Source organism: Aedes albopictus, chromosome 1 (assembly GCF_035046485.1).
Source record: "Aedes albopictus strain Foshan chromosome 1, AalbF5, whole genome shotgun sequence".
Classification (NCBI taxonomy): domain Eukaryota; kingdom Metazoa; phylum Arthropoda; class Insecta; order Diptera; family Culicidae; genus Aedes; species Aedes albopictus.
Window position 1 is genome coordinate 47534621 of NC_085136.1, and position 7627 is coordinate 47542247.

Consider the following 7627-nt stretch of genomic DNA (forward strand, 5'->3'; position numbering starts at 1 on the left):
GACAGAAGTTTGTTGATGTTTGATGCTCTTGGTCCAAACTTTCTACACCGTCCTCGATCGATACACGGATTCTGAGAACTTTGTTGGCCCGTCCCACGTCCTCCATCCTGAACTTCTTTGTCAATTGTTTTTTTTTTTTTAAATTCTTCCAGCGCTCGTGTAGATCGAAAAGATAAACAGGTCGTTCACATAAACTGCTGCTATCACGACACTCGTAATCGTACCTTCAATCTTGAAGTAGACGCAAGTGTCGTGCTTGGACAGCTTCAATTCAATTCGTTTCAGCTCGGCATCTAGTTTCACATTCAAGACACTGCTGCCGGGTAATCATAATCGGACTCACCACTGTCGTTATCGTCGTCCTGCACCTCGGATGTAATCACGTCCCTCTGATTTCGAGCTCGATCTCGCTCGATTAGCGGTGTTGGTCATAGTAACCCTTGAATTATTTAAGTTTAATAAATCATCATAGTTTGCCCGTTGCAACCACACGTGTTTTCCTTCAGGATGGGCCTGTGGCACCATAGCAACGGACAAACAATTGAAGAAAAATTTTCGCCGATGTGAAGAACTGAAAATTTCAAGATTTTTATACAAGAAGAAAATTGATGTCGCTCCAGAGATCTCCAATTTCAGAATTCAAGAATCCTACCAACGGGAGGAAGCCTATCGTTGCCATTGGCGGAGCGGTTACGGGCAGGAAAACTACACAGCTCCTGGTCCTTTGCCATCAAGATGGTTATGATCTTGGATCGGTGGATGTCCAGCATTCTGTTGATGGGCTTGCCGAAACAGTATGAGCCCATGATCATGGGCCTGCAAGCATCCGGGATTCAGATGCGAGCAGATACGATACGTGCGAAGATTCTGCAGGATGTGAAGTGGCCTGACGACTCTGGAAGCGAGTCTGGAGGGGTATTCTATGGCCCACCCGGAGCGAAGCCAAAGTCAGCGAAACCGAACAAGACCCGATGTAACCAGCCGGGTCATAACGCCTCAGAGTGTCAGCGAGAAGGCAAAATGGAACCAACATCGTCGTGAAAGTCCGGGTGAGTGGATTTTCGATTCCGGCACGTCGTCCCACATGTGTCGCGAAAAAGCAATCCTGGAAGATGCAGAAGAGGTGAGTGATAGTGTCATTGTTGCAAACAACATGGAGACACCTGTCGTTGCTAAGGGCAACGTGGTAATCAAAGTCGGCTTGTGTGATGCAACCGAAGTGCTCGATGTTTCGGAAGTGCTGTGCATTCTGGAACTGGCGATGAATCTTTTATCCGTCTGCAGTCGTGGTCATCAGGTGGTGTTTTCCAAAGACGTGTGTGAAGTTTTTGACCAGACCGGTCGGATTGTGGCTGTTGGTGATCAGCAAGTTGGTGATCGTCTCCGCCAAACCGGAAGAAATGTATCGTGCATCGCGACGCCCAAGGAGGACATCGGATTATGGCAACGCCGCATGGGACACTTGAATGCACCGCATGGGACACTTGAATGCACGCAGTTTGAAGACACTTCGCAGTATGGTCTGTGGTGTGCAATTCGATGAATCCGATATGCCGACGTGCATTCCGTGCTTGAAAGGGAAGCATCAACGTCAACCGTTCAAATTCAAAGGGGCCAGAACAGCAGAGGTGTTGGAACTCGTCCACAGTGATCTGTGTGGTCCGATGGAAAAGACTTCCGTAGGAGGCAGCAAGTACTTCCATACCTTCGTCGATGATTGCAGCAGAAAGTGCTTCATCTACTTCATTCGATTAAAAATGGAAGTACTGGAATGCTTCAAAGACTTTCAAGCGTAGGGTAGTGGAGGTATTTTGGACCGGGCAGGTATTTTGGCCCACCTAGAAAGTTTTATGATATTTATCACATAATCTCTACTAAATCTTGGTAAATTTTTATTGGAACACGAAAAGTATTCAACTATGTGATGACCTTTATTTTGGATGTCAATTAAATATGCTTTTTTTTTTGTTTGTATTTACGTGTATTTTAACTTATGCTAATTCTACACTTATTAAATATGCTGTTCAGTATCAAAAATAGAGAAAATGTTTTCACTTCCAATGAAACGCACAGAAAAGTACCAAAAACAAAGAAGATGACAAATTTGTAGTCGGCTTCGAAGAGGTATTAAATTTTACAAATAAATATTTATTTCATGTAAATGTAGTTAGGGCCTTGTAAGAACTCAAAATAAACTGTTCTGAACCTCGGTGGAGCGATAATATGTACTAAAATAGTGATTTGAGGTATGGCCAAAATATGTTCAACATAATCAGATGTGGACATATTTTGGACCACCTGTCAGATCCATCTCTCCAGTTCCTTCTAAAAGGAGAAAATATTCATGCCAATGTAATGTACTCTAAAAACAGATAAATAGAATAAATTGGGAGTCCTCAACTTGGGACCTCCCATGATCTGGGCTGTTATACGTTTATTTTACAATGAGATTGTTGTGGGTTCGATTTGTTCTAACAACTTTTCGCCAAGTTAAAAATTTCGATTCGATTTATGTCCTGACAACTTTTCGACAAGATGAAATTTTCAGGTGTTCAGTCATCCAGTTGTCCTTCTCGGCAATCAGTAGATGATTGAGACAATGTGTTATCTAATATATGTTTGACAATTTACGTATCATTCAAATTACTTTATTTTTGATGGCCTTTCCACTCATTACAATATGTGTAGAACGCCTTTATATTTAGCAAAATCACTAGACTTTCTCACTTCTATGAAGCGTTACGAAATTTATGCATGGTGACTGACGTCATGTAAAAAAATACACGTTTTGCGTAACATTTTTTATGAAACATTATACAAAAATGCGTAAAAACTGGCAATTGCAGCAAATTTTTTTCTTTGTTTACCGTTACGTAATTTTTAAGCGTTCCCTGCCTCAAAAAATGAACAGAAAAGATGTAAACTTCACGTAGTTTTAACTATGTTGAAATTTTTGCTGAGGTGACTTTCATTTCATCAATCAATTGAAGTTTAATTTGGTGGGCCAAAATATGTGCACTTGGTGGTCCAAAATAAAATCAGGTGGTCCAAAATAGAAGCCCGAGATCTTTCAGGAGTTTTGATATTTCTTGTATTTACTACAACAATTTTGAGTTCTGTTTGGCCTTTTTCGACAGAAAACATGTTGATCTACATAATGCCTACTAAAATTATCCATATTTTGAAGTGAGAACTTTCTTTTTCCGCTGAATTGTTCATCCACTTCCTAAAGGGGTCCAAAATACCTCCCTTACCCTATGCAGAGACTCAAAGAGATAGGCGAGTGAAGCAATTGAGAAGTGAAAACGGGACGAAGTACGTGAATCATGACATGAAGCGATATTTGCGGCAATGTTGAATCCGGCATGAAACCAGTGTGCTGCATAATCCGGAGAAAAATGGTCTGGCAGAACGAATGAACCGGACCCTCGTGGAACGTGCCTGTTGCCTTCTATTTGACACCGGATTGGACGAATCGTTTTGGGCCGAAGCGGTTGGAACAGCGTGCAACCTCGTTAACCGCTCACCAACGAAAGGTCTTCAAGTGAAGAAAAGTTCAGCGGAAAGAAGCCGGACCTATCCAATCTGCACGTTTTCGGTACGAGAGTGATGACGCACATATGGAAGGTACGAAGGAAGAAATGGGATCCGAAATCGGAGCAAGGCATCTTTGTCGGATACGCAGCGGAATCGAAAGGTTATCAAGTCTACAATCCGAAATCCATAAAGGTGTATGTGGGTCGGGACGATACCGGTTATCTTCTGTAGTCGCCTCTTCTAGCTCAGGATTCTGGTTGATCGCATTACACAGCATAGTTCTCGCCTTCAGGTATGGGAACACTCACTTGCAGAGAGTTACACTCACTTGATATTTTCTCAGCTCAGAAGCGTGCAATCAAGAAATGATGTATGGAAGACTTTTGCTTTGTGGTTTTGTCTAAAAGTTTGCCGAATAGAGTAAGTGTCGCACACGCATATCAAAGTCGTGACAGACCTGTGAAAGCGACTCTTCACGAGGTGAGTGTAATTTACACTCACCTCGTGGAGAGTTGCCTTCGCAGCTCCTTCACGACTTCGGTATGCGTATGCGACCCCTACTCTATTCGGCAAACTTTTAGACAAAACCACAAAGCAAAAGTCTTCCATACATCATTTCTTGATTGCACGCTTCTGAGCTGAGAAAACATCAAGTGAGTGTAACTCTCTGCAAGTGAGTGTTCCCATCCTTGCTCGCCTTTTCATCAATTGACCGGTTTATCCGCTCAGCTAGTCCATTCTGTTCCGGGTTGTATGGAACAGACATCTTATGGTGAATACCGGACCGACGCAGAAACTGCTTCATTTGACGACTCACATATTCTTTCCCATTGTCCGACTTGAACCGCTTGATTTTCTCACCTGTTTGGTTCTTCGCGAAGCTTTTGAAATCCTGAAACGCTTCTAATACTTCTGTTTTTGATTTCAGGAAATATACAAACGCCTTCCTGCTTTGCAAATCGTTTGCAAATACCGATTTCCTCCAATGGATGCATTCCTCATGGGCCCACAGAGATCGGAGTCCACTAGCTCCAAAACACGGTCTTCACGTCGTCCCATTGATCGGAACGGTAGTCGTTGATGCTTGCCTTGTATGCAGGGTATACACTTCACAGAATTAGCTACGCTGTATTCGAATCCACTAGCCATGTCGCCAAGCCTCTCCATGCAGTCAACGGACATGCTTCACGACTTCCGGTGCCACATCTGAAAGTTGTTCTCCGCCTTGCAAGTCATGTTCGCCGATGGACTGTTAGCCTTCATCAGCTTGTACAAAACAAACCACCGGATTGGTGTACAACGGCAACAACTTCATTCCTCGAACTGACTGCCTTGCACACTTCCTTTGTGAATGTAACGCTGTATCCGTTTCGGCACATCCTACTTACTGATCCTTTGTGAACCACCGCCACCACCGTATTATTGACCTCGTTGATACTAGACGCTACGTTCTCCACATTCTTCAGAAGACTTCGATTGCGGCACATATGAGTGATTGCTACTGGTGAGAGCACTACACTGGGTCATTACCAAGATTTGGGAGGAGGAAGTATTACCGGAGGAATGGATGGAAGGTATCGTGTGTCCCATCTACAAAAAAGGGCGAATTGCGGGAACTACCGCGCGATCACACTACTGAGCGCTGCCTACAAGATACTCTATCAAATTTTATGCCGCCGACTATCACCGATTGCAAGCGAGTTCGTGGGGCAATATAAGGCTGGATTCATGGGTGAACGTGCTACAACGGACCAAATGTTCTCCATCCGCCAGATGTTGCAGAAATACCGCGAATACAACGTGCCCACACATCACTTGTTCATCGATTTCAAATCGGCGTATGATACAATCGATCGAGAACAGCTATGGCAGATTATGCACGAATACGGATTCCCGGATAAACTGATACGGTTGATCAAGGCGACAATGGATCGAGTGATGTGCGTAGTTCGAATATCAAGGACACTCTCGAGTCCCTTCGAATCTCCCAGAGGGTGACGGCAAGGTGATGGTCTTTCATCCTTGCTGTTCAAAATTGCTCTAGAGGGTGTAATTAGGAGAGCGGGGATAAACACGAGTGGAACGATTTTCACGAAGTCCGTTCAGCTGCTTGGTTATGATATTATTACTGATGATATTGATATTATTGCTCGTAAATTTGAGGCGGTGGTGGAAACGTACGTACGTGGTGGCGCTTTTGTTTTGATGTGGTGAGTAGCGCGTACAGCTTCCAGTATACAATCTACGAATTACTCAGTTACCACGCAACGCAACACTTCAAGAGTTCTCCTTAATTTTGGTCAACGCCATTTTAATGTATGTAGTTTAACCATTAACCTCTAGATTAAACTCTAGCTATCAGGTTGATACTGATCTATATAAGCTGCCAATGACAAATCCCAAGAAGGGTAAAGACAAACCATTTTGGATTGAACGCAGCATATAATTTGCATTCGAATCACACTGATCAATCGATCCTTGCACTCAGCACTAAGCGAGTTAGCAACAAAGTAGTGACCCGAGAGTAGTGACCACATTTTTTTACCATATGAGTTAAGCAGCGACTTCCATCGCAGCGGCGTGTACGTGCGTATAACTATACGATTCAGCCACCACTTTCTGACCGACCAGTCGTGAAGGTCCATTTCCAAACTGAGATTATGATCCAAATATGCTGCGGTGATCGAAAGACAACCACAATCTGTAAATGGACAGCAACGCACTGATGCTGTCGTCTTCGCGTCATCGTCGCGCAGTGTCAGCGTCAGCACAACTAGCAGTGCTGAGAAGAAGACGTTGGGGTCCACCCTTGCAGCCTCTTTAATTGAAAAGGATCCTCCCGAAAAAGGGCCGAGCCATGGGTCTTAACTGTCCTTGTCATCACCGTTCTCAGATGAATAAATTATGCATACGAACACCGCGTTCGTACAAGGAATGATCCTTGACATTTCAGCTCTCCTTCATGAAGAAAGATAGAGCTATAAGCTTCCAGTAAGTACCTATGAACAAATCGCATAGCGAAGGTGAAAAGGTGCAATAAAGTGCCTTCATGGGGGCTTCGATGCAGGGGGTGTGTGTGATCACTGATCGGAGTGTTTAGCAAGCATCGCAGTGCGTTCAGGCTTCAATGTCCGATAGCCGTGGATACTTGTCAACGCCATCATTGACTGTGTGTAAATGGATGTCGGTGGCGATAGTAATTAACGGGAGGCGACTACTGTGGCCATAAAGTGCGATAAGTAGTGGCAGCACGATTTACATCTTGTTTCTTTTGCCTATTCGTTGTCAATCAATGAATGGTTATCCGATCGGGTGATTAATGGTTTCATTGAACTTGATGCCTATGGGCGTTGATAATTGGATGGATTGCTGTCGGGTTGGCTTGATCACTTTATGCATCTCTCAAGGAGTGTTTACTGTTAAAGCTTAAAATGTGATGAAGCAAAACTCTTTAAAAAGTGTCATCGAAAGAATGTTCATTATTAGTATTGCTAATAGCTTTAGCTTTGCGCCCGGGCCTATAGGTTGATTCACCTCAGGTAAAATGCAAGAATATTCATATCTGAAGCATTACTGAAGAAATTGGCAAGCATTCAAGGCTTCAGAAAGCATTTTAGAACAATTTTGGGAACATCCCTGTAGAGTTCAGGAGTGCTTAAAGAATCATTCTAGAGAACTTCCAGAAGATTTTGCGACGTTCGTAGCACTCCCAGTAGGTTTGTGAGATTTGATTAGGGTAAGGGAGGTATTTTGGACCCCTTTAGGAAGTGGATGAACGATTCAGCGAAAAAAGAAGGTTCCCACTTCAAAATATGGATAATTTCAGTAGGCATTACGTAGAGCAACATGTTTTCTGTCGAAAAAGCCCAAACAGAACTCAAAATTGTTGTATTAAATACAAGAAATATCAAAACTCCTGAAGGTTCTCGGGCTTCTATTTTGGACCACCTGATTTTATTTTGGACCACCAAGTGCACATATTTTGGCCCACCGAATTAAACTTCAATTGATTCATGAAATGAAAGCCACCACAGCAAAAATTTAAAAATAGTTAAAACTACGTGAAGTTTACATCTTTTCTATTCATTTT